At 39.8% G+C, this 27,989-nt stretch overlaps 1 long non-coding RNA gene across 1 annotated transcript in view; it reads right to left on the minus strand.

Annotated features, from left to right (window-relative positions):
* Nucleotides 1–27,448, minus strand: part of LOC125612070 — a 49,208-nt gene extending 21,760 nt beyond the window's left edge. The window contains exons 1-4 of the long non-coding RNA XR_007342334.1: nucleotides 27,297–27,448; nucleotides 26,977–27,118; nucleotides 26,175–26,229; nucleotides 8,760–8,892 (exon numbers count right to left, since the gene is read on the minus strand). This is a non-coding gene — a long non-coding RNA (uncharacterized LOC125612070). The remainder of the gene's footprint in view (nucleotides 1–8,759; nucleotides 8,893–26,174; nucleotides 26,230–26,976; nucleotides 27,119–27,296) is intronic.
* Nucleotides 27,449–27,989: the final 541 nt, after the last annotated feature.

The raw sequence follows: 27,989 nt of genomic DNA on the forward strand, positions 1-27,989 counted from the left end.
CATCACAGGATCCCTACTTCAGACCTCAAATCTTTTGTCTTTTTTTTTTAAATATTTATTTTTTAGTTGTAGTTGAACACAACATCCTTATTTTATTAATTAATTAATTTGTTTATTTTTATGTGGTGCTGAGGAACGAACTCAGGGCCTTGCACATGCCAGGCGAATACTCTACCGCTGAGCCACAACTTCAGCTCCTCCCTTGTCTTTTAGACATTGATCATCACTAAAGGCTTAGAAAGTACAACTCTGTGCATCAGCTGGGCCCTCCTTGGACACTGACCCTGGCTAGGATAAAGCTTAATTTCCATGCCCATGGGCTCTGTGTACTGAGTCCCCTCTTAGGTCACAGTCACTCCACAACCCAGTAAAATTCTTGAGCCTTCTCTCTGTTCAGTAGGGCTGAGTCTGGGTTCTTCCTTATCCTGAATATTTTTTCAAAATACTACTATTACTGATAATAATAATTCCAACTCCTCTCACCTTTTAGATACTGTAAAACTTTCTAAACTCTCAGTTTTCTGCAAGCACCCCTCATAACACTCATTACTCCTGTTCTCCTTCTCCACCCGCAGTTCAGTGTGACAAAGTGACAGGTGTTGCCCCATAAGTGAACTTGGGGAGTGACTCCACCGGCTCCAGCTCCTCATTCTTCACGTCCCGCCAACTCTCTGCTCTCCTGGTGCCCTCAGCTTTGTGTACTGCTTACTTACCTTCTCCTCTGCTTTTATTTTCTTATGTCCTCTGCTCGGCCTTCCTTCCTCTCAGCCTAGCTGCAGACAAAAGCTCATCTGAAGATGCCCAAGTTAAATAAAAGAACAGATATTGGGCTGGGGATGTGGCTTAAGCGGTAGTGTGCTAGCCTGGCATGCGTGCAGCCTGGGTTCTATCCTCAGCACCACATACAAAAACAGAGATGTTGTGTCTGCCGAGAACTAAAAATAAATATTAAAAAAAATTCTCTCTCTCTCTCTCTCTCTCTCTTAAAAAAAAAGAACAGATATTTTTTAAGTTAGACAAGAGCAGAGGATAGGGATTTTAATGGCTAATTGCAAATAACAAAAAAGCCTGAGAGCTTTTTAATCCCCAGGAAAGACTCCAAAGCTGCAAGATCTCTGAAATAGGCCAGCAAGACCCTTACATGCTCCCTCCAGCAGGTGACCAGGCACTCTGAGCAGCAGGTGACAATGACAGGATGAGGAAGGGGTCTCCAGTCTGTGAGACTTAGGTTGCAATCCCATCCCTTCTTCTTACTTAAGCTTTCTGATTCTCTGAACCTCAGCTTCCCTATCTGTTAAGTGGGCTTAATATTCTCCACCTCAGAACACTTTACATCCAGATAACATATGCATGGTATAGCTTAGGAAATGGAAGTTGCTTCCCTTTCTCCTTGAAGTCTCCTTCCTCCAGGCCCAGCTGAGAATGAGGATGAGATTGTTTGAATGAGGAAGGGGAAGAGCCCTAAGTAGAAAAAGCAGAACCCACTGAAACCTTGGTGTTTGGAAAAAAGTTGGTATCTGTCTTGCAGAGGATTAGTAGGGTGGCACGAGCCAGGAGGACATAGCACAAACCAAGGTGGGCCATTAGGCAAGGGCTGAATCACACCAGGACTTTCACAGGGCAGAGCTTAGATTTTATTCCAATTCAAGGAGAAGCCACAGTGGAGCTATGTGATCTAGTTTTAACTTTGGGAAATCACTCTGGGGACTGGTGGAAATGTTCATGAGTCAAGCTTTCCCTCCAATTTCATGAGCCTTTTTAGGGCAGGAAATAGGAATTGTATTATCTATTTATTTACTTATTTAATAAGTTAGTAGACTAATTTGCTATGTCTGCCATAGCAAGATAATCACGGACTCGTTATCTTAATGACAGAATTTATTTTCTCATAGTTCTGGAGACTAGAAGTTCAAAGTTAAGGTGCTGGCAGATTGGGTTTCTTCTGAGTCTCTCTCCTTGACTTGGAGATGACTGTCTTCCTGAATGAGGAAGGGGAAGAGCCCTAAGTATAAAGAGCTTCTTTACACCAGAAGTTGCCCCTCAGTCTGTGTGTCTATATTCTAATCTCATTCTTATAAAGACACCAGTAATATTGGATTGGGATCCATCCCAAGACCTCTTTTTAATAATTTCCTCTTTAAAGGCCCTATATCCAAATATAGTCACATTCTGAAGCTCTGAGTGTTAGGATTTCAACACATAAATTTTATTATTTATTTATTTACTTACTTATGTATTTGGTACCAGGAAATGAACCCAGGGGTGCTTAACACTAAGCCACATCCCCAGTCCTCTGTATATTTTATTTTGAGATAGTGTCTCACTGAGTTGCTTAGGGATCTTTGAACTCGTGATCTTCCTGCCTCAGCCTCCTGAGCCTCTGGGATTACAGGATTGTACCACTGTGCTTGGCTGCAACATATAAATTTAGGGGGACACAATTCAGCCCATAATAGTTTAGTTAGTTGATCATTCTATTATTTAGTAGGTTGGATAACAAAGCCAAAATAAACCAAATTTGTAATTGCTCCATATCACAAAATATAGTAGTGTTTCCACATCAGGAATTTGCTGAGGGTTTTCTTAATAGATTCAGATGTTTGGCATATTCATGTGAACAAACATAATAAACAACTCTTATTTTGATCCATATACTTTCAGCCCTCCTATATAATGACTCATGCAAAAGTCATTTGTCCAACTTCAGTCATCTGCAAAACCTAAAGCTCAGTGGACATTTCTTTCCTAGAATAATTGGTTCCACCTTTACATCTCTGAGTGAGAATCTGCAGTTGCTGCTTGACCAGCACCAGGGAGTGAATCCACTGAGGCAATGGGCGGCCTATTCCTCACAGTTGTGGACATATAAAGGACAGAAGTAGCACATGCAAGTAACTGGGATCCAGAGAGGGAAAGAACTTGCATAAAATGATTGGAGAGGATAGGGGCATCTTTCGTTTTCAAAAAGTAAAGCTAGCAGCCACTGCTCATCTCTAGCTAATTTTCTTTTGGATTCACAAAGTTCAGTTCTCCCTTTTTCCATAGAGTCCAGTAATCTGCATTTGATGTGAAATCGCTTTAATTTTAAAATCTGGCAACTAATTCAAACTAAAAACCTATAAAATAATGTATAAGCCAACAAAGTATGTCAGATATTACCCAGGATCACCATTTGGAAACCTCCGTTCAGGACCATTACCGACTGTTTTAGTCAGCTTTTTCCACTGCTGTGACTAACAGACCTGACCAAAACAACTGTAGAGGAGTAAAAGTTTATTTGCGGGCTCATGATTTCAGAGGTCTTAGTCTATAGAAGGCTGGCTCCATTTACTTCTTGGGGCTCAAGATGAGGCAGAACATCATGGCAGAAGAGTGTGGCAGAGGGAAGCAGCTTACATGGTGATCAGGAAGCAGAAAGAATGTCCACTTACCAGACACAAATTTATACCCAAAGCCATGCCCCAATTCCCATCTTCTCCAGCCACAATCCTACCACTTCAGTTACCACTCAGTTAATCCCTATCAGGGGATTAAATCACTGATTGGGCTAAAACTCTTATAACCCAATCATTTATCCTCTGAACCTTCTTGTATTGTCTCACATGTGAGCTTTGGGGGATACCTCACATCCAAACCATAACACCAACTATAAAATGTTTCTGCGAAAATTAGAAAATGTTGTTTCCTTTAGGAAGATGCTACTCCAAGGTACATAGTCTAAGAAATAAAGTGAGGCCTAAACTTCAGTCCTTGTACGTCCTCTCAACTGGATGCTGTGCAATTTACAGATGGCTCAACTTTATGCTATGATGTGCCTTTCTTTGAATTATTGTATTGAAACAATACTAGTTGTTAGCTAGTTCTTACCTATTGGTCCTAATCTGCCTGGTTCTGATTCTGTGGTTATAAACCACACAGTGCCTGGGACTTTCCCCTTTACATTACTAATCACACTTAAATTACTCCACTCAATGTTTGTCTTTCCACCTGGGTTATATGCTCAAGATGGCAAAACACCTCTTGTCACCTAGTCTGTCCTCAGTGATAAGCAGAATTTGACACATGGCAGGCATCCATCAAGTATTTATTTACTCAGTGGTAATTGCCCTTCTTCGAAGGACCTGGGTTACAGACCCCTTGCTATACTGGTTAGTTTTTTTAGGACTTGGTCCAGGGCAGTGGAATTTTGAAAATGTGATTTCAACACTTCAGCATGTGACACTAGCTAGCAGAGGAATGGGAACTCAGGCTTACTCTATCAGGCACTTTGTATCTGATACTATAGGTATTTTTCAAGCCACAAAATAGCCTTCATGTAGGAATGATTGTACCATTTTATCAGATGGAGAAGTGAGGGTTTCTGGAAGTTAAGTCATTTGTCTAACCAAAGTCACACTGCTTGTAAGCAGAGGGACTGGGATTCAAACTTCAATTGTTCTGACTCCCCAAAGTCATGCTCTTGCTACTTTAGCAGGCCTCTCTGTTCCATCAAAATATATTTAACCATCAAGTCAGGGACTGTCTCGGCAAATATCTCAGGCTTGAATGAGCTGAGATTGTCCAGGCATGAAGGGTCAGAATCAGTGACTGGATCCATTGAGAGCAACGCTTCAGGCCTCTGTAGAAAGCCGCATATCTAGTCTCACAAAGGAAAAATGTTTGGGGCCAGGACAGCTGAAAGGATGTTTATCAGAAGAAAAGCTGGAGGAGATTAAATCCTGTGCACCCACAAGGCCTAGGATCCTGGACTGTTGTTTATGTCCAGAGCAACAAAAAGCCAAACAAAACTTTTTTTCCCTTTCTATCGGTAATAGCTTTGGAGATTTATCTTAAGACAAAGAGAAAAGGTTGCTGATCTGGAGTAGGCATCCTTCCTCCATCCTCCAAATGAAAAACTTAAGCCAAAAATGGGGACAGATGAAGGCCAAGTTTCTCAGCTTTTTAATCTCAGTCCAGTTCCCATCTTAGGGGCTTTGGGGGTTCTCAATAACTAGTGGAATATTTGAGTTGGGGATGATTGTTTTCATTCTGTCTTGTTATGAAGTATCCTATAAAACATCTGGGAAAGAGAATAAGGCCTGAATTATCCTTATAGTCCAGTCATCTTTGAACAAGGGCCCAAAAACTCCACTAGAAAAAAAGTCAAAATAATGTTTTGCAGAACATTAATGTCAATAATGTTGGCAAAATAGTGTTTCTGCTGTTTCCAGTCTTACTTTTTTCTTTCAAATTTGTATAATTAAGACAAGCACATTAAAAGCCAGGCTGGAGTGGTGCATGCCTGAAATTCCAGCAACCCAGGAGGCTGAGGCAGGAGGATCTCAAGTTCAAAGCCAGCAGTCAGCAATTTAGTGAGGCCCTAAGCAACTTAAGGAGACCCTGTCTCAAAATAAAAAATAAAAAGGACTGGAAATGTGGATCAGCAGTAAAGTATCCCGGGCCCTGATTCAATTCCCAGCACACACACAAAAAATAAAAATAAACAATTGGAGAAAAATTTTGCAGAAGCAAATTTATAAACAGGTGAACTTTACCCTGGTCCCAACTTTCTTACCCCAATACTTTGCATTTGTGTGTATTTCCTTCTCATATTTTTTTTCCTGCTTGTAACCAAGTTGCATTCACACAATTTATATAATGCTTATTTAAATCTACATATTTTCTATTAATATTATGTCATAAACATATTTTTAAAATCGTAATTTCTATCATTGTTGGGAGCTATATAATATAGCTTAATTGTTCCTTGACTACAGCACATAGCAACATTTTCATTAATGCGTTAGATGGCTACTATTAATGTAATGAGATTGCTAGTAAATTAATTATTGTTTAAATTTAGTTATACTTCTCAAAAACCAGATATATGATAAAAGAGGCTCTATTTGATAGGGAAATATAAATTACATAGAATGCTAATTAAGAAAGAATTAAATTCTAGATTCTTACAATTAGCAGGGAATGTCAAAATCATTTAACACGAAATTCCAATTGATGACAGCCTCCTTTATGTTTCTGGTGAACAAGTAGGAAGCTCTGTCCTAACAGAAGCAGTCAGTTAGTCTATCTTGAACAACTCAGATGTCTCTCCATTTGTAACATCCTCACTGGAACAAGAGAAAAAAATATATATGTTTTTTCTTATAAGAGCTAATCGCTGCTCTCCAGTTCCAATTAAAGGTACAATTTCCAAATCATTCTATAACTTGACCCTGCCAGATCCCAAACACCCTCCTAGCACTTCAGTTAGAATAGAGAACTCCACATGCATGCATTGGCCTTCGGGAAGTTCTTATTCCAATGTAGACATGATTTGGAAAGTAAAGGACATACAATGGCCACTAACCCAGACCTGAGGGATAAAGAAGGCAGCTCCAAGGAAGTACCACTGAGCCGAGATGAGAAGGTTGAGTTGGCCAGTCAAAATGTGGACTGTTTTAGGCAGAGAAAGGAGTGTTTGCAGAGCCAGCTAATCAAAGCCAGCAGTGTGGCTCCTGCTCGTGTAAATGACATTGAAGTTCTTTTTTATCTTTTATATTTTTATTGAGGCACAATATTTGTACGTCTTTAAGGGCCACCAAAACAGAGAAGAAGAATTAATTCTGGTTTTCTATACGATAACTATTAATTAACAACCCGTGTGACATGTTTCAAAGAAGAAAACAACATTTCCAACATACCCCCACACACAATGATTCATATTTGACAATAAAGCTCTTTGTTGGTGATTTTCCTACTAGTTAAATGTGTGCAGAATGTCCTGGGACTGAGGAACCATAAACATGACACAGATTATCTAGAGCCCTTCACCCTAGACCGTGTGCTGAGGGGCACTGGTTTCTTGGGTAATGAAGGCATGTACTGGAGAAAATGACTTCTATGCTCAAATATATCTCAGGAACACAATGTTAAGATAAACAGTTGTCTTCTGTGGGACTTTTTGGAGTGTTCTAAGGCACATCAACATTGTCACTCTCTAAGGGGCATCGTTACATATAAGGTTTTCAAACATTTTGCCACAAAATCTATGGTACTGTTTCCCTGGAATCTTCTTGAAGAAATTCAGATATAGACCAATCATAGGTTTTTACAGATGAGGAAACTAAAATTTAGAAATGGAAAATAACTTCCCCAGAATTGTACAGGAAAGAGAAGAGAATCCTAGTTTTCCTGACTCTCAGATCATTGCATGCTCTGGTAGAATAGAAAGTCTTACAGTCACCAGAAGCTATTATTTGGTATACTAGAAACCTACAGTGTGCCAGTTGCATTATATTATGCAATTCCTGCCACTTGCCTGAGAAATTCTGGCTTGTTGGCTAAGAATTTAATTAGAAGTTTCCACCTAGACTCACATCTGTGGGAGGTCTTCCTGAGGACCTACCCAGCCAAAAGCAAAGGATGGAGTCCCCTCAGCCACCAGAATAGAGTGGCTATTGGGTAGCAGTGGTCAGCCTGAAATACCTCCACTTGCCGTGCCTTTTCCCTCTGGCTGCACTGCAGAGAAGATAATGGAAACTTACCAAAACTGGGAGCTCAGTTTTGGCAGCCAGCAGTCATCATATTTGACTTGAGTAGCAAACAGTTTCAAGATGATTTGTCTAAAGAGAAGCAGCTATGGATTTGGCTTTGATTGCTCTTAATTCTCTTAATGAGAAAATCTATAAAAAGCACCAGGAGGAAGAGAGATTTTTATTGTCTTTCTCTTTTTAATGACAACAGGGGACATAATGAAGAGAGAAGGGGGCTTTCTTGTGGGTGATGGAGACTATTTCCCATAAGAAGAGGCTGGCTGGGTCCCAGCTCTCCAGGAAGGAGCGTGTGAGAAAATGAGGCAGAGGGGAACAATAAAACTTCCAGGGAAGGGCATGTGTCAGAGGGAACCCAAGAGCAGCTGAGGGAACACAGCAATCCTGATGAAATTAAGATTTGTGTGGGACCTCAGGACAAGTGAAAGAGGAGACTGCCTTGGTGAAGGAATCTCCCTGCAAAACATGGGAAGCTTATAGGCGCCATAAATTTACACTGTGGCTTATTCTTGACCTAATCATCACTCTGTGAGAGGTGGCAGTAGTTCCAATGAGGAAAGGACCACAAGGCAAGCATGAGATGTGTATCTCCATTTGTCTGACTGTCAGCAGCTGGAACAGCCAAGCTCCCTCTGCCTCTGGGCCTAACTTAGAGGGCACAGTTGTTTGCTTCTCTGCTGCCTGTGGATTCTCACCTCCCTAGCTATCCTTGGGTTCCATCCCAACAAGGCCCTATCCATAAATCAGCTCCCATAGGCCCAGGAAAGAACTTTCAGTTTCCAGGGCTGGTTTAGATCTTGCTGAACTTGTCCCAGGCCCAGCCTTCAGGGACACTTTCAAGAAATTAAACTATCAACAATGGATTCATGTAAAACATTAGGAATGAAAGGCACCTCTGGAATAAGTACTCTGACCAATTAACTGATGAGGAAACTGAAGCACAGCAGGGAGAGTGACTTGGTCGGGTTCACATGGTTGACAAGATTCCGAGTCAGGGGTTCTAAATCACATTCTAGCATTCTTTCCTAGACGCAAAACAGAGCAGGACCAGGCATGGAGATGGAGAGCTGAGCTTCTCATCTGCACAAATACACATACTGACACATTCAACTAGAGCTAGGAGAGAAGAACACGTCCCAGAGCTGACCTGTGTTTCAGATAATCAGACCCACCCAGGAGACATCTTCAGAGCAGGATGACATAGAAAATTAGGTGGTTATTAATTCTTACCTGTTGGATAGGTTGCTGGCTTTCCATAAGCAATTTTCCTTAAATGGTCTCTATATGATATGATTTTCCCAGGCAAGAACATTTAGAACTTCTCCATTATACAGCATATTAAGGCCCTGGATCAGCCTAGATTCTGTCAAGAAAATGAAGCCCCCAGTAAGTATTTTAAAAAGGAATTTACATAAATGTGGGAAAAGTGGAGGGAATAAAGGTCTGTCTAGAAGGCTACCATCCAAGGCACAAAGAAACACTAAATTGCTGATGAACTGTAGCATGGAGTTCTCTGACCACTGCAACTATGAAGGTATGGAGAAAAGTTCTGGAAGCCTGCTGTGTCCGATAATCACAATCTCCTGAGAAGAATAATCGCATCATTTCTACCTTCCCCAATTTCATGCATCTTCTCATTGGCAAATTAACCCAAAACTCTTTATTTCTAGCCCATCCTTTGAAGAGCTTGATAGTGATGCTGCTAAGATGACAATAACCAACCTGACACATCCTAATTCTGCAGCCTGATTTATAAAGGCACTTACAGTTCAATAACTCAAGTCTGATGGTAAGAAGCACAGTGCTTTGTGCCAGCAGTTTCATGTGCAGCTGAGATTATCACAAGTCATCATTGTAGGCCAGATCCACAATCTAAAGGTGGATCATCAAATGGAGCAAAATGAAATAAAAGGGAGCCAAGGTGGGAAACCCATTGGCTAGGACCGCAGGTTGCTGATTCAGAATAAGTGGAAGAAATGTGGAGCCAGAGGGCTGAGCTAGATTCCCTGGATAGAAGTTTAGGTGTTGGCAGGATTTCTGTAGATTACCTCAGAATCTTCTGGAAGAGCTTTTAAAAATACCAGTGTCCATGCCCCAAGCACATGCTGAGTCTTGATAAAGTAGAGGAAAATGCTATTTGCAGAGAATACCATGGTTGGGGGGTATAGATAAGGCTGAGTAGGAGGCCTGCAGAAAATGAAGAATATTGAGGTAAATTTGAATAAGATGATAGAGGAAATGGACCAAAGATTAGGTTAATAGTCATGAATTTATAGAATACCAATGTTATGGTTATTTTATTTTTTCCCAATATTTTTTTTACTTGACCAGGTACAAGATGAGTAAGTAGAATGTAAATTAGATCTAAGGTTGAGGTTTTGCCAGGGAGATATGACAGAAGGCTAGAAGGATAAGGAAAAGAAAGGTGCATCTGAGAAAGTAATTGCAATGATCAACCATGGAGTCTTTGATACACAGAGATATATGTGAGACCAGAAGTGATTGGAAGCCTGAGAGGGTGTGATAGGACCAAGGGAGTGAGGAACCTATGCAGGTATACTGAGGGGGAGAGAATGGGACATCTGTGGGATGGGATTGGGAGTTGTGGTAGAATTAAGAAATAGGAAATAAATTTTTCTGATGGAACAGTTAGTTCTGGGCAATGAGATGTGTCTCTGAATTGGAGTAGAGGACATGGTCAAAGAGGTTAAGGGGGTTCAAATCTTAGGAAGCTAGGTTGTGATATGTAGCCTTATGTAGATATTGTTCTAAGATAGAGGAATAGAAAGATCGTGATCAAATCCCTAAGTCCTCAGTAATGAAAAGGAAGAGCCTGGAAGTCAGAAGGTGACAACTCTAGGTAGAGGTCATGGGCCTCAGTGTGGGTGCTCTGAGACCATTTGGCCTCAGCCAACATTGAGCTAATGTGTATTGTGGGGCTTCCTAACTCAGAAGTCAACACTGCTGAACATGCTTGGTACAAAGTCAATTACATTTGTAAAAATGCTTGTTATGGGCCACACTTTGTGTCAGAGACTTAGAAGATACAAAGATGAACCAGTCATAGACTACAGAACATGTTCTTATTCCTAAAACATATTCTCTTTGATAACCCTTTCTGTGTGTTCAATGCTTACTTTTGCTAAAAGTTACCATGTTATGTACTATCTTTAAGCATAATTTTGGCAGAAATAGAGAGAAGGAACGATACTGTGTTATTCACCAGACTCTGATCTGTGAGAGCAGTTTCATACTTTTACTGTCTTAAGGAAAGATAACAAAAAATCAGAAGCAAGGGCCTTCAGGAGAACACAATTTTTCACATTTCATCACATCACTGATCCCCCAGGATGTGAAATTTAGGTTAAAAAAAAAAATATGTTCAAATGGAGTTATTCCTTTCTTAATTTTAACTGAAGACAACATATGCAATATTCTGAAGTGAGGTGAGAGGCCATTAAGAAAAATATGCAAAATCCTATCTATGTAACTCTAAACTCTTACTCATAACAAAAAAGTTGGAGATTAGCAATGGATGAAGAAGAGTCTATGTGTTTTCAGCCTCAACTCCCTAAGGGGGACAGTCAGAAGTTACCTCTACCTTTACCTCAAGTCAAATTAACTTCAAGGAGACCACTAATGATCCTTAGTTTTTATCCTCTGAGGTGGAGGACTTAGTGGCCTACACCTAATAAATCTATAGGTCCACAAAATATGATGAGATGGCTGCTTATGTAGAGGAGCACAGATTGAAGAGGTAAGAAAATTAGGCCATATGTGGGTCTATGTGAGAGAAAGCCTGCAGGGGATCATGTGCTCTTACCCAAGAGAATCTGGTGGGATGAAAAGGTCTCAGCAGAAACAAACTGAGGGCACTACCAAATATAGTAGCTGGAAAAGGAGCAGACAACTAGCTGGAGGGGAGCAGCAGCATCCAGAGTCCTGTAAGACAGAAGTCCTCCAGCCATGAGTGAAAGGGTGGGCTTCTCTAAAGAAGGTAACTAAGCACCCTCACTGGACAGAAACACTCATGAAAGGACCACATGCTTCTCTTCCCTCTTCCTGACCATGGTGCTTCAACTTGAGATATACAAAGCAAGAGGAAAAAGCACCACATGGAGAAGACAGCCTGGCTGGCCCTGTCCTTTTTTGCCACAGCAGCCTTCCCACTACATGAGGTGGGAGAGCGAGAAAAGTTGTAACTGTAAATCTAGTTTTAAGATTTCTCTATTACGTGGGAGAAACCATTTAAGTTATAAATTAAGTACATTTTTTGAGACAGTGACTATTAAAACATTTTTTATTACCTAAAATAAGTCTAGAACATTCTGGAATTTTGGAGGGAACAGCCTGAAGTATTCATTCATGCATGCTGGATTAACTGATCCCCCTCCAAATAAGTTTAAAGAAGCTTAGTAAGTAAAAATGAAGTTGATTTCTAAAGGTTGCAAAGGGGCATTTTGAGGGGAGACTAGTATGTGTATTATCTTGGTTGTAAAGATGGTTTCATGAGTATATAGGTATGTCAAAGGTGTAATTGTATACTTCAAACTTGTGAAGCTTATTATATGTCTTTCTACTATATTCCTTAAGATATAGTTCAAAAACATTACTTTCTGAACATACTACATGAATTTAGCTTGTTCATTACAGCACATGTAGAATTCTTTTTCCTCCATCTTCTTTTTGCCTTTATCATTCTATCCTGAGTGGGTTCCTATATTTCAACTAAGCATTGGTAAGAATAATAACCCAAACACATTTAATACTTGTGTAATACATTTTAAGTATTATTTAATGCTGTTCAGAGCAGTGTATAAAAAATTTGCATGGTAAAGATTTGGAAAATCTAATTTCCCTTCATATGTCACTTCAATGTGAACTGCACTGTCCCAGAATTTTATCTTGATTGTAGTGTAGAATTTCTGTATGCACACAAGAACAGGACATACACTCAAACCTGAACATGAAACTCCTGCTTCCCTCATACCCAGGCAAAGACCCACCTCACAGGTCTACTTTCCTCCATTCCTCCTTAGCATCTAATCCCCTGCCAAGTCTGAAGCTCCAGACAAAACCCAGCACATTTGGCTGGGGCTCTGACAACTCAATTATTTCTTTCTAGTTATTTTACCCATGCAACTAGTTAGGATCATCTGTTACATGCATGCATATCACTTTCCCAAGATGTCCCCACAATGCCAGGGTGACTGGGCCTAAAGGTAATATCAGGCTAATTGTGGGGATGTTATCTGCTCTTCCCGAGTATTCCGATAATTCTCAATTCCCTGAATTGCTATGTGTCAGAATGAGAAGTTTGGAAATAAAGCATCCTCTATGGCTACTGTCTGGCACTTCCCCAAGAGGAGGGAAAGAGGATTACAGGCTCTGCTTACCTGCCCTGGCTGCATGAGTCAGAGGCAGTTGATTCTCACAACCAGAATTGCTCACAAGCTTCCTGGTAGCATCCCCTTCTGGCTTCCAAGTCCACAGAAAATTTCTCCCTTCTCTATGTTCAACACCTGCTCTATTTTCTACTGCAGAATAATGGACAATTGAAATTCTCACAAATTTTCCTTTGTTCCTAGTCAATGACTTGAAAAAACAAAATAATATGAAGTGATTACATTTTCTTCATGGCTTAATAGGTCTATTGTGTCCATTTCATTACAAACATATATAAATGTGCTACTCTTTCTAGATAGAAGTTCTTTGGTAACAGGAATTTATACTATGTCTTATTCATGTCTATAATCCTAGTTCCTGATTTGGAATCTGGAACATAGCAGAAATTCCATCACCATTTGTTAAAAAAAAATTAGGCAGATAAATGAATGGATGGATGAATAGTGGGTGGATGGATGGATGGTTTAATAGAAGATAAATCAATAATTTTTAAGTACCCAGGAGCCCAAATAAGGTCTCCCTCATGCCAAACCTCTGGAGCTAGAAATGAATAACAAACATTGGTTTACTTAGTAGAGCTTAGAAGATCTTCAGAGGAGTTAAATAAGTTGCCCATGTAGCCAGCTGGCTACACCTCCATCCCAGGTCTAATATCAGGTCCTATGCCTCAGAACTCAGATTGTTTCCAACACTGACTTACACTTACAAGAGTCTTATTTCTTGAAGTGATATTAGACTTTTCATGGAAATAAATGTTTATTGTATATAATAAGATTCCAATAGTAACATGAAAGAATGTAGAGAAAAACCATAAGAATAGTGAATTACTGAATAAATTTATGCTTTTGTATTTAGTGTGATTTTACTTTCTTTTCTCTCCTTTATTTCTTCTATATAAACCACCAACTTGCAACAATTAAGTTCTAGTTAAAGGAAGCTTGGAGCAAGATGTTTTGAATTAACAACCAAATTGTCAGGTTTCTTTGTAAAGCATTTTATTGGTGGTACATTTGGAGGGACTCCGTCCCAGGGAGGCCCATTTGCCATTCATTTCACTCTGCTGAACAGATGACTTGCCCACAAATTGTCCCTCCTCCTCCTTCTCTCCAGCATTCCAGCCAGGCTTCCTTGGGCCACCAGGACTGTGCAGAGTTCAGGGAATAGGAAGGACCTCATAGAACAGCTAGCGTAACCCTCACCTGTTCAGGAGTCCCTCTTCATTCCCCCCAAGCGAGGTCACAAAGATTCTGCTTGAGCACTAGCTATAATTGGGTCACTGGAGAGAGGGTAGAAGTTCAAATTCTAACTCCTTTCTGCCAGCTCTGGGATCTCAAATAAGTTCCATAACCTGTCTGACTTTCAATTCTCACATCATGTATAAGGAATAGGATGCAGACTTTAGGATAAAAAATATATAAAATGCTGCATACAGGCCCTGGTTCATATGAGGTGTTTAGTAAATGGTAGTATTCCATTTCTCCCTCCCTTCATTGTTGAGACCCTTAAAAATATTGGAATATTTTCCTTTGTATCTTTCTAGCTCTAGTTTCTCTGACTATGAACAGCAAGTATTCTCATATTCACCCTTCAAATAGCTCTCACTGCCCCATGTTTTCTTTTCCTTCACACTAAACAGCCTTAGGTTCTTCAGTTCTTTTTCTCTGAAGACATGGTTTGTCCCTCCTTCTGTATCCTGTTCACTTATCTGCATGTACCCTGCTTTGCCAATGATCTTTTTCGTGTTATACTACTGATCAGAAGGTCGGCTATGAAGGTAATGGAATTTGACCTTCATGTTTCTCCTTCTCTTTTTCTACCCCAACCTCAGATTGTCTTTGTACATTCCCCACTCACCCACTGCCTGAGGGTCAGATTAGGGAAGACCATATTGTTGGATTCAGGCCAGATACAACAGAAGACATTCAGAGGGAGGTGGGCCTCCCAATGTCTCTAATATTAACACACATGAACAACTCCTCCTTATATATCCAACCCTCCCTACCCTATTAGAGGGCACAATCCTTGGGTGAGCAAGGACCTGTGCCCATTTATGTAAATGACCCCATAATTCCTCATAAGCGTCAAGATTTACTGCCAAGAGAGGTCAGTAGTTGGAGAATCAGTCAATGTTTCCCTCCCTTTCCCATGCCAATTATTGATACATTTATCAAAAGTTAAGATAATGTTCAAAATCATAAATATAGGCTAAAATCTTTAATGTTTATCCAAAGCATCTGAATACTGAAAGAGGTTTGTTAAACTGGGAGCAGATTTTTGAGACTTTTGCAACTCCTTCCCTAATGTTTGGTTTATTATTGGAAAATCAAAGAGCCCAAATGTGTTATGCCACTGAAGTCTCCAGGCCAGGCCTTTAAATGTGTAGACTTGAAATAGAGTTAAAGGGAGAAGCATTTAGCTTGACAACAACTCAAGTCTATATGTTTTGAAGCAGGCCTAGGAAACCCAGGGCTGGTGTGGGAGACAGAGTATTTCCATGGTCCCAGCTTACTCACAGCTGAGTCTCTCCAGGTGAAGAGTCAAAGATGAATGGAGTTAGAGCAAACATTTGGCTGTGTGCACAAGACCTCAGTTCCCTTTCTTGCTTTCCTCCTAGAACCAGGGTTAAGAGGCAGGCTTGAGTCTTCATTCATGCCAGCATTTAGAAGGAAGCAGGAGATCCCCTATCCAAAAAAAGTTATCTTGCCAGTTCAGAGAACTGAAAATCCAAACTTTCTTCAAAACCTTAGAATCATCTGAAAGGTGAACACTCTTCTGTATTCAAGACTGATTTTTGGAAGTGCACTTGGAAATAGACTAAACTGTCTTTTTGTTTCAGGATGGAAGAAAAAGAAGTGCCTTTCCTGATTCCTGCCTCTGGGCATATGCTGAAGTCCAGGTCACGGAGGAAGAATTGAAATCTCCCCTTACACATAGAGTAAGTGGGTAGCTGCCAACACAGAGGGACTTGTTAGGTTATTCCAAGGCCATTGTGTCTGAAGTATCCTCCTCCCCCCACCACACACACTGCTATGTCAGCACATCACATGGGAGTTGTTTTTCTTAAATACCATGCACCATTTTTTTCCTGTCTTCATGGGAATTAAGGCATCACATCATCCTAAAATGAGCTAATAAGAACTTCATTCAGGAACTAATTTTTTGAGCCCTTACCCTTTAATAGGCACATTACACATGTTCTAACAATTACTCCTTACAAAATCCAAACCTCTAGAATTTATTTCTCCCCTTTGATTTCCCAATGGGAATATCAAGACACCAAGACTCAGAACCACTTTCCCAAGATCACAGGGCTTGGTCACTAAGTCCTGCATTATTTCCACAGGACAGTGCCAGTTGATTGTGCCCTACAATGGTCTGGGTCCTACAAAGAGAAGAACAAACTTAAAGAGTGGGAGAAAAAACTTTAGACAGACCTATACTTAAATTTTATGGTTTATTATACTCACCAACTCTGAAACCTGGTGCAAGACATTTTACCTTTCTACACCTTAGTTTTTCCATTTGGAAAACAAGAATGCTCATTTCTTACTTTTCAGAGTTGCTGTGAGGGTCAAATGAGACAGACACAAGATAATGTTCTGTACAGGCTTCGTGCTCATGGCTGGTGCTCAGTATAAGTCAAATGACTCTCCTTCAGGTTCTAGATACTGATTTCGACAAGGAAGCTGGGAATGAGCAACATAAAAGAGACATGGGGTGCCGTAAGTGGAAAGAGGACCTATTGTCCTTCTTGGAGGGTCCTCAGAGGCCAGCTGCCAGGGCTCTGAGCAACAGAGGAAGGTCAAAGGCATGGACTAATGGGGAAAGCAGAGCAGAAGCCTGTTTTGCCACTCCCCCATTGTGATTAAGACCAAGTATCCCACTGTGCATGATGTCCAAGGGAGAACCAATATAGATGCCCTCATCTTCCCTGAACCATTGCTTGTGTTTGTCTAATGAAAAGTTCTATTGCTCTCTTTATGGCAAACTGTAAAAAAGTATTTTTACTCCTCATTTATCCAAGAATAACAAATCCCCCTCTAAATAGCTATTTTATTATGACCGCAATCAAAGCTGAAAACAATTTCATTTTCCTCCTTTGAGGTCTTTGGAAACAATTTTAATTCCATAATAAAGTGAGGCAGCATAGGATTTGTTTCTGAAAGACAGCAGCCAGGGGGTGTGAAACCAGGCACGCAGAAGTGAGAGCTGGGCCATGTCGGGTCTTCCTCCAACCTGTGCTCCAGATGGCTGGGAAAGCATTTCAAAGCCATGTGCACTGCTTTTCCCCAGCAGGCTCCAAGGATACAGGAAGATAGACCATGGATTTACTTTGCTTGGAAGCAGGAAAAGGAAAAATATCCATGTAGGAGAAGTCTAGAGCTTCAACAGGCAGTGGTGGGGCTGGGGACTTCCCAGAGAGGACAGTACATCTGTGCCAAGGGGATCATGCTTCCTAAAGGTGCCAACTCAGTAGCAAGACTCAGTCCATGACCTCTACCATGCAGAGTGGCATCCTATTGGCCCAAGTCAGGAAATCAAGTCACCCAATGTCTCCATGCCCCCATTTCAGGTGTCAAGTTTCTTCCTGTCTTGGGTTTTTCTTGAATTTGCCTTTATTCTTCCACCCACAGCAGCTGCCTTTGCTCAGACACTCTCATGTTACCCTCACTGTGCTGTTCTGTCAGCCTCTGACTGGTCACTTCTTCCACCCAGCCCCATCTAGTCCTCCTCCACATCACCAGGTCCATTTGCACTTTAGATCCCTACTTATATCCTTCATTGTCACTCAATTACCTTTGGAATTAAATCCCAGTTTCTTAGCCCAGTAGACAAAACTCTTCATTATTCAGCTTCTGATTTCCTCTTAAGCTTCATCTTCCATCAACCCTGCACTACTCCAGACATTCTGAATTATTGGAATTTGAATTATATCACTATTTACTGGCACATGGTGCTGTATTTCCCTGAAATACTCTTTCTCCCCTTGTCTACTTAGTAAACTTCATATTCTTTCAAAATCCAATGTCTCCTCCTTTGAGAAACTATCATGGGCTCTCTTCTTTATGAAGTCTTTAGATTGATTTACTTGTATTTGTTTGTATCTTTGTCTTGTTTATTTAACAAATATTTCTGTTCTGATTCATGTTTGTGATCCCTTTTGACCAATGCAGTTTGGGCACATGGTAGGAGAAAAGTAAAAAAGAAAGGAATGAAAAAAGAAAGGAAAGGAGGAACAGAAAGATAGAAAAAAAGAAAGAAGGAAACGCTTGCTCAGTCTACAAAGACATCTTTTCTTGGTGATCCAAAGATCTTTCTATTCAGAGATACAATAATTAAATTGTATAGAATTCTTGACCAATAAAGAATGGAAAAGAAAAGTACATGTGTGCATTTTAGCCTGAGTCCTCATACACATGGGCTATGTGGTACTAACACACTAAAACCTAAATGTTATTTAGGAGGAATTAATACTTTGTGAAACTCTTATAAACATAGGTCCAGATTCTAATTGACATATTTCCTAACATTTTATGATGAAAGACTTCAGTGCAAAAAAAAAAAAGATACAGAATTGTAATCAATATCCATATAACAAACAAAATAGATTCTATAATTAATATTTCACAATATTTTCTTTGTTATGTTTATCCATCCATTTCTCCATCTATACATAAATTTCACATATTTTTGAAGCATTTCAAAATAAGTTCAAGTCACAAGAGGTTTTTATTACTTAACCTTCAACTTGCATATCATTTGATATTAGATTTTTTTATAATCACTTCTTCCTCTCAAATGATTTCTGATCAAAGCATGGATAAATATATTAGAACCAAAGTATTTGCAAAAGACAAAAGTTAAGTGCTAAAACATAAAGTCAGGATAATTATGAAGTTTATCAAGAATCTAGCTAAATGAATTGACTGAAAATAAATTTTAAAAAATGTCTCTGTGCTTCCTAGGAACCATGTTTGGTGTGTTCCTTTAAATCTTCTCATAGTGGGCCTTGTAGAGAAACATTTTTCCAAGTCTTGTTATCTAGGAATTGGTCATAGGGATATATGTATAAAGGATACTTGGTAATATAGGGATAAAAATCAATATGATGCTGGTTAAAGCCTTAGAGTCTGAAAACCACAAGTCTGAAGTTCAAATCTTGCTGTTACCACTTATTAGCTGTGTGAACTCAAACAAAGACATTTAAGCATGTTAAGATACTGTTCCTTTATCTGCAAAATGAAGGTCTCACAGTAACTACCTCATCTTGTTTATTTGGTGACTTTAATCAGATGATGCATATAAATCACTTAATATGCTGGAACATCTATTGAGATGATGGTGTGATTTTTATCTTTAATTCTATCAATGTGGTGAATTAGATTTATTGTTTTGCCTATGTTGAAACATCTTTATATCCCTGGAATAAAACCAACTTGGTTCATGATATACAATCTTCTTAATGTGTTGCTGAAAATAATTTGCTAATATTTTACTAAGGACTTTGCATCTATGTTCATCATTGGTCTATGGTTTTCTTTCCTTGATGTGTCCTTATCTTATTTTGGTATCAGGGCAATACTGACTTCATGGGATGAATTTGGAAGTATTCCATCCCTTTTAATTTTATGGAATAATTTGAGGTGCACTGACATTAATTCCTTTTTAAAGGTCTGGTAGAATTCAGCTGAGAATCAATCTGGTCCTGGGGTTTCTTTGTTGGAAGGCTTTTTATTACTGTTTCTATCTCATTGCTTGTTATTGGCCTGTTTAGGTTTTCTGTATCCTTTGGGTTCAATTTTGGTAACCATATTTGCCTAAAAAGGTATCAGTTTCTTCTAGATTTTCTAATTTTTGGAGTATAAATTTTCAAAATAGTCCCTAATGATCCTCTGGATTTCTGTGATGTCTGTGGTGGTTTCTCCTTTTTCATCTCTAATTTTTACTAATGCTAGACACAGAGTAAGCACTTAATAATTGCAGATTGTACTTTCTATTATTAGAGCAATAAAAGGAAATGATTCAGGGAAAGGTGAGATTATAACAGTAAAGCATGATTTTATAAAAACTTCTCTGTGAGTGGATAAAAGTGATATTATTCAGGAGCACTGTTTTACTTTCATCTAGTTTAGTACAATGAAAAATCTAGAAACTCCTTGAAAAATGGAAGAGATGCAATTGATTGCTTACCCAAAATGATCCCTACTGCTTCTTTCTAGTAGAATCCAAATTTTGTGTGGTAATAGATAAAATTTGGAGTGATGTACCCAGCCTCAGGATATGAATCATACTAATTCTAAACCAATCACACTAATTTCTAGTGATTCATCCAGAAACAAAACTTAAGGAATATTGTGCTGGAACTCTTCCTGATTAAAAGAGAGAGAACACTCCAAGGGAAAGTTCTGTTCCTTACTTCCTGTGTCAGATGCTGTTCTGTGAGGAGTGATTCATGACATCAGATACTACATGACCATGAGGAAGGAGCCAAGGAATTGCAGAGAATCTGGCCAAAGCCTTGCCAACAACTTATTATGTAGGCTTAAATAATATTTTAAGCCATTTTTAGATGGATATTCCATAATATTCATTTGAAAATATTCTTAAGTAACCATAAAATAAAAATCTGTTTCTCATCAATTCATCCCTGTTTATTAATTTTCTCAGGCTAATTGGACAAAAGCTGAAAGGCAGATGAAGGATTTTAAATTGGCTAGTCTCACATTGTACATCATCAGCCAAAAGCAGACATCAGCCATGTTCCAGGAGCTCCTGCCTTGAGTAGAGCATGGCAGTGGTTTCCTGAAGCAGCTTCAGAAGCGCTGCTTACTGAACTCTGCAACTGTTTGGCCAAACACTGATACCATCGAATGGCCCATTACTCAGAAACTCCATCTAGAGAGAGAGAAACTCATCATGTGTCAAAGGCATTGCCCAGAAGAATGTGAAATAGCATCTTCAAGAGGCTTTTGTAGGTAGGAACTTTTACTATCTGCAAAAATGATAACTGAGCAGTTGAGGTAGCTGGATAAGTCAACCCCATGGAATTAGGAAAATGAACATTTACTGTGAGTATGAGTTAGCATAGTCATTTATTTGCAAGTTTAGGGAAACCATTGGTTACCATATGCAGAGTTTGGGTAAAAAGAATCAAATTCTCCTGGCAAAGTTGGGGGCTTTTTTGACATAAACATAAGAATTCACAAGTATTCTATGTTTAGGAAGATACCTCCAATGTTATTCTGGAAATAAGTGGTAAATACATGATTTAATTTTTTTTAAAAAACCTCCGGAAACATGCAAATCATTAGTAATGTCTCAAATATGAAGGACACTTCTAGAAGATCTGTGTGTAGATACTTATGACCTACCTCCTCTGGAAAGTACAAGGAAGAGGAAACAGGGAAAGGGACTAACAGAGAGGGATTGACCACAGACTTTGCCCTTCACTAAAATCCATTTCCTCTTATTCCTGGAAACACGGTAAAAGCTTTCCTTGCTATTAGGCATGACTGTGTCCAAAGATGCTTGCCATTTTCAGGCTTGAGCAGGAAAACCTCTCTTATGGTCCATTTCCCATGCTTTTTCAGTTTCTGTCATTTGGTGTGACTAGGATGATACTCTGATACTCTAAAAGATAAAGGATCCCCAGTAAGGAAGGAGGCCACGTATCTGAATTGCTACATGGAAGAGGGCTGCCTACCACGCTGAACATTTACTTTATATTACCACAAGTGAGAAATAAAATTATATTATGATTGAGCCATTATACATTGTTTGGTTCTATTTGCTGCAGTTGAACTAAGGAATACAATTGTATCAATTAAATCTAACATATGGATGTTTTGCTGGAGTCCCATATCAACTAGCATAATATTATATATATATAAATAGAGCAGCCTTCCCTTATGAGAAATTTCACTTTCCATGGTTTGCTACCACTCTCAGTCTAAAAATGTTAAATGAAAAATTCCAGAAAGAAATAATTTATAAGTTTTAAGTTGTGTGCCATTCTGAGTAGTGTGATGAAATATTGCCATCCTGCTCTATCCTGCATAGAACATGAATCATCCCTTTGCCCAGTGTATCCACAATGTATATCTACCCACTCATTAATCACTCAGTAACCATCTCAATTATCAGATTGCCTGTCATAAAATTGCAGGGCTTGTGTTCAAGTGTCACCTTTATGTTATAGCCTAACTCTTTGTCACAATGCCTACATCATTCATCTCACTTCATCTCTCCATATAGTCACTGTGTCATCTCACATCATCACAAGAAGGGTGCGTCAGTACAATGAGATATTTAGAGAGAGAGAGAGAAAGAGAACGTATATGCATGTAATTTTTACTTCATATTGCCACAATTGTCCTATTTGAGTAGCTACTGTTCACCTCTTATTATACCTAATTTATAAATGAAACTTTACCACAGGTATGTATACACAGTGTAGGAAAAATAATAGAGGTTGAATATCCCTTATTCAAAATACTTGGGACCAGAAGTGTTTACGATGTTATTTTTTTCAGATTTTGGAATATCTGCATAGACTTCTAAAGATCTGAAGTTGAGCTTTACATTAATGCTTGAAAAGTTGAAGTTCAGAGCATTTCAGATTTGGGATTTTGGGGTTAAGGACACTCATCTTTTTTAGGTACTGTCTCTGGATTCAGAGAGCAATGGGGTTCTTAACTATAACCCCATAAATAAGGAGGGATTACTATAATACTATACATATAATAAATAGAAGTATATTCTGTTAGTTTCTAGTAAGGCAATTTCCCCTAGAAACTTATTTCTAATTTAAAAATAAAAGAAATGAATGTTTGAAGCATCTGCTCCCCAGAGATTGGTCAGGCAGGATTTGGGTTCTGTGTCTCCCTAGCTGAAGCAACAAGAGCAGTACGTCCCCCATGAGGGTCCAGATGTAGAAAGAAGTAAAATACATGGTAGAAGCAGAGGTATGAAGTCATTGATGCTTTCATTACAGTGCATCTATGATGATGTTTATTTCTGAAGGGCATCTGAGAAAATTTTTGAGTTCTGCACTCATTTATGCATGGAGAAAAGGGGAGCCACTTCAGATGCCTTCATAATTAGAACTCTTCCAGAAAACATGCAAGGGGTTCACAGAGCACAAAAGAGGAAACCTGTTTCCCAGCGAAGTCAGAGAAAGCATCAAGGAGGAGCTGACTCATTTTGAAAGGAGGGTCAGGATCCAGCAGTCTAGAAAAGAGCAAGGGCATTCTGAGCAGAGAATAACAAATGGATTTCAGCCTTGTCAGGCCATGGCCTTCACGCATTTCCTGATTACCGGGCCTTGGTGCCTGACCCTGTCCTATCACCATGGTAAATGTGGTTAGAGTCAACCTTATCACAGCAGCTTGTATTTCTGCTGGGTTACCTAAGGACAGGGACATAAAACTCACTCAGATAAGGGCATGTGTGCAGCCCAGCAATCTTGTCAATTATCCCTGGGCTGATTTGCATGCCTGCTCTTTCTAAGCTCTAGTACTCACTGGCAAAGAGGCCTCTTCCTTTTATAGGTGTCTATTGTGCTGTCAGGCTTGGTTTACAACACAATAAGCTTACAGACACTTACAATTAATGAGCTTCTCACGAGTGTTCACAAACACATTAAAAATGAGCAGGTAGCAGATTATCTATGGGTCCCAATAATCTGCACTTATGCAAATATCCAGTTTTTAGTAGACTGGAATTGTTTAAAAGTCCCTCATCATTTGTTGGGTGGTATGTCAACTTAATGGGACCTCGTGCTCATTTATAGGTCACCACATCCCACACAACTGCCTAAATTGTCTGCCTGCTCCCTGTGCTTCTAGAAATGCACCCATGTCTGGAAATTGGCTCCAGAACAAAAGCCAAACTTGAAATCTTTGAACCCTTAATTCTTGTAGAAATCTATTACAGAATCCTGAGGAGAGTGTTCTTTGTTTTTTCCAAAATATACAAGAAAGATGCAAGTACCGGCAGGATGAAAGAATACAGTTATGGATTTGGTTTGAGTCTCTTTTCCATTTATTGGCTGTATAATTTGGGGCAAGATACTTAATGTCTCTGAGCCTCAGTTTCTTCATCTGCAAATGGGGATAATTATAGCATATTTGACATAAGGATTAAGTGGCACAAAGAGCATAAGTATCAGCAAAGTACCCAGTGCTCTGTGCCAATGGGTCTAAGTGCTTTTACATTAATTCAATATATCTTTACAATAATCATATCTCATAGAAGGAAAGTACTTTTTCTATAACTGCATTTTGCAAATGAGAAAACTGAGGCCCTGAGAGATTAAAATATTTGTTTAAAGTCACACAGCCAGTCAGTGATGGATCTAGGATTTGGACACAGGCATTCAATCCCCAGATCTTGCTCCTTTAACTTGTGTGCTACAGTGCCTGGTGTGTTTCCTGAATGTAGAGAAACTAGAGAGATGAATGTAATATGTGCCCAAGTGCTCAGTGTGTCAGGAGGAGAAAGTCATTGGAGCTCTTGGTTAGTACTATTGTTAGGGCAATCATATTATTAGTTCTTATTACTGCAGAACAAATTACCACAAGCTTAGTGGCTTAAAATAACACTGCAGTGCCTATGGATCAGGGGAGTCTGGGCATGGGGTCTTCTTCTTAGGACCTCAAAAGGCTACAGCCAAGACCCCTTTCTAGGCTAGGGGTCTGCTGCTTACATGGCTGCCAGCAGAATTCATCTCCTCTCTTCTAGACTATTGAGGCCTCCAGCTCCTAGAGAATGCCCACAGTTCCTGAGGCCCTTTCCCCAAGCAGTTCACACCACAGCAGCTTGCTTCTGCAAGGCCAGCAGAATAATCTTGCTTTAATCCAATAAGATAGAGTTTCATATGAGGTACCATAATCAAGGAATGACTGACCTGTTGCCTTTTCTATATTCTATTTGTCAGAAACAAATCCCAGATTCTGCTTCATCTAAGAGGAGGGGATTCTGAAGGGGCCTGACTCATTGGGGGTTACATAGGGTATGTCTACCATACCATATTGTTCAATTCAGATGATTTTGAGAGTTAAAGAATATTATTAATAATGTTGGGACAACAGGCACCAACCAAGACAGTTCCCAGCAAATTGGAACATATGATTATACTAGATAGAAATATCATGAGCAATTTGCTCCCAGGCTAGTTGGGACAGATGCAATTTTGACCAGATGGATCTGAGAATACTTCTTTGAGCAGACGACTTTTCTATCAAGATGTGAAGCATGAGTTAAATTTCTCTAAGCAGAAATGAGATGGAGCAGGAGAGTATTCCAGGCAGAGGGAGCAAACTAGGCAAAGATGTAGCACTATGGGAGAAATAGGCCAGGTTCTCTGAATAAGAGAAGCCAAGCAAAGGCTTATAAAACGTGTTTCAAAGCCTTCATTCCAGAGAAGTGCACACAGGATCTACCTTGTATCTCTGCTCCTCTTTGGCTGAGGTTTGGAGAATCAGGGGCTGAATCTTGGACATGGTCAAGATTTTTTTCAAGCTGGAAAAAGGGTGATAGAAGAATCCTCATTGTAGGGTGCTTAAGGCCATGGGGCTCTTTTTCTGACAGTGGGATTTAAGTTACTTCATGAACTAGGAAAATGCAGTTGAATTTCTAGATATTCAAAGCTTTGTAGCAAAACTTTCTACCTGAGGAGGGGAGAGATCTTCTGCAGAACTAGAAAATGAATATCTCCTCCAGCAATGGATGGTACCTGTGTTGTATCATCCACCTGCCACAGTGCAGAAACCAAGTGCCAGCCGATGGGAGAATGATATGCTGAAAGTTGGCTGGAACTTAAAGAGAAAATGTGGAGAGTTTTGTAAATATTGATCATTAGAACCTTTATGGGTTTATGGAAATTTATTGTGTTTCTCTCTCTATTTTTGTACATATTTGAAATTCTTCCTAATGAAAAAGTGAAGCAAGTACAAATTTCAAATTAAATATACATTAAATGTATCAACAGCCCTATCCTGATTAGAGCGAAAATTTCTTGAGCATCTACCATGTACCAAATACTATGTTCAACTCTATACAGAGCAAGCCTGAAGGAGGTGTCATCATTCCTCTTTTACAGATGAAGACACTGAGGCCAAGATAAGTGAACACTACTTCTATCTGATCCTCTCTTTTGCAGAGGATGCCATTTATGAGGTGAGCAAAGTATATAGGTAGTCTGTGGATATAGACATGGATAAGAGCATGCAAACTTACCTGGGATGGTAAAAACCAGATTCAGAAGAGTAGTCCCCTCTGCAGAAACTGGGCTCTGAAATGGATCAAAGAAGAGTACATGAGGGTAGAAACTACCAGAACAACAGGGAAGCAATTACATGACACAAGGTCAAGTCCAAGAAAGCTGATGGTTGGGAATGTAGGCATTAGTTATAATGTTTGCAACACACTTCAGAATGTGTTTGAAATATGCATAATAAAAAATAAAATTAAACAGATGAAATGCACAAAGGCCTTAGAGGTAAGTTATGGTTTTGAACACCAACATTAATTCTGCCCAGGAAGTGTCAGTGGGTGAGTCTCTACCCACTGCAGCCTTAAAACATGTCTCATGAGTATGAGGAAGGACAGCACTGACTTCATTGTTTCTCAGAAGCTGGGCACTGTCTGATGAATTCATAGCTAAACAAGTCACTTACAGCTCAGAAATTTGAGTCATGTCATAGCCGTGGTCATTAGGAACAGTGGTGGGCAGGGCCAAAAGTACTCTAGGATATGGAGGAAAAAATGTCCCCAGTTGGAAAAAGCCTGTCCTCTGGAGCCCACAGGCCTGGAAGGTGGGCTGAAGAGGAAAAGTCCTTCCAAGGATAAGAGACATACTAAGCACTTTCTGCTTATTAGAACTTCTAGGTACTCCCAACACTTTGTTCCATTCATCTTCAAAATAATGTATGAGGTGGGTATTTATACCCAATTTACAGGTTAGGGAGATTGAGGTTCAGAAAAATTAAATGGCTTGCCCAAGCTGCACAGCAGGAAACTGAGGCACTAGGATTCTTACCCAGACCTGTCTGATGTTAATGCTGCTGCTCTTTTCATTGCATCAAGATGCTGCTCTCTGGGTGTTCCTTTCACCTGGGTTCCCAGCTGTCCCCTGGATACCGCCTTCCTCCCTACCTTCGCAACATCAGCAGGAACAATTCCTGTTACCAAGATAAAAAGAAAGAAGGGAGTCAGGAGGCAGAAGAGGAGTCAGAACCCAGGATCCTTTGCAAAGGCAGTCCAATGGGTGATTTAAATAGTGCTCCCTGGTTCTAAGGTGTGATAGGAGCAGTGTTCCTAGTCATTATTAAGGAGACTGACAGAATGATAGACAGATACCTTGATGGTCAGGTGCAATCGATGCAGGATCCTCCTAAGAAGGCAATGAAGATTCTGCAGGTCATCTCACAGCTGCAGCAACTTCTAGAGGCAGCAAGCCCCTCCTGGTCTTCAGGGTGATGGATCCCTTGGGGCCCTACAGTGTGGAAATGTCTGTCTGAAAGGGAGTAGGGGGTTGGGGTTGGTAATGGTACTGAGCACAGTTCCAGAGGCATCACCCATCAAGAGAGGGGCTTCTGGGCATCTAGAGTAATGACATTCCCAGCACAGAGCAAATCGTGAGGTGGAAGGTCTGTGCTTACAACCCCACGCTTCAAACAAGTTCAAGAATGGCCTCATGCACAGGTCTTCTCCGACAACAGCAGGCTATTTCATAGAAAGAGACTATTAGTTTTACCTCCTCCCCAAAAGAAATCTTCCAGTGGAAAAGCAAAAAAGACCAATGGTGTGGCAAACACTTATGCATGTAAATTCACTCCAAAGAAAGAGTTAAAGTGCTTTCTAATATAAATTGGTTTTCGGTATTTCAGTGCCAATATAATTAGATTGTAACAAGCAAAGCCCTGTAACATAACACAGCGAAAATTTGAAAATTTGATTCTGCCTGGCAAACAACCAAGTCCCTGCGTGTGCGCAAACCTGACATTAATAAGCTACAAGAGATTACATGATTTAGAAAAGAAGCACTTGGTG

Source organism: Marmota marmota, unplaced genomic scaffold (assembly GCF_001458135.2).
Source record: "Marmota marmota marmota unplaced genomic scaffold, marMar, whole genome shotgun sequence".
Taxonomy (NCBI): domain Eukaryota; kingdom Metazoa; phylum Chordata; class Mammalia; order Rodentia; family Sciuridae; genus Marmota; species Marmota marmota.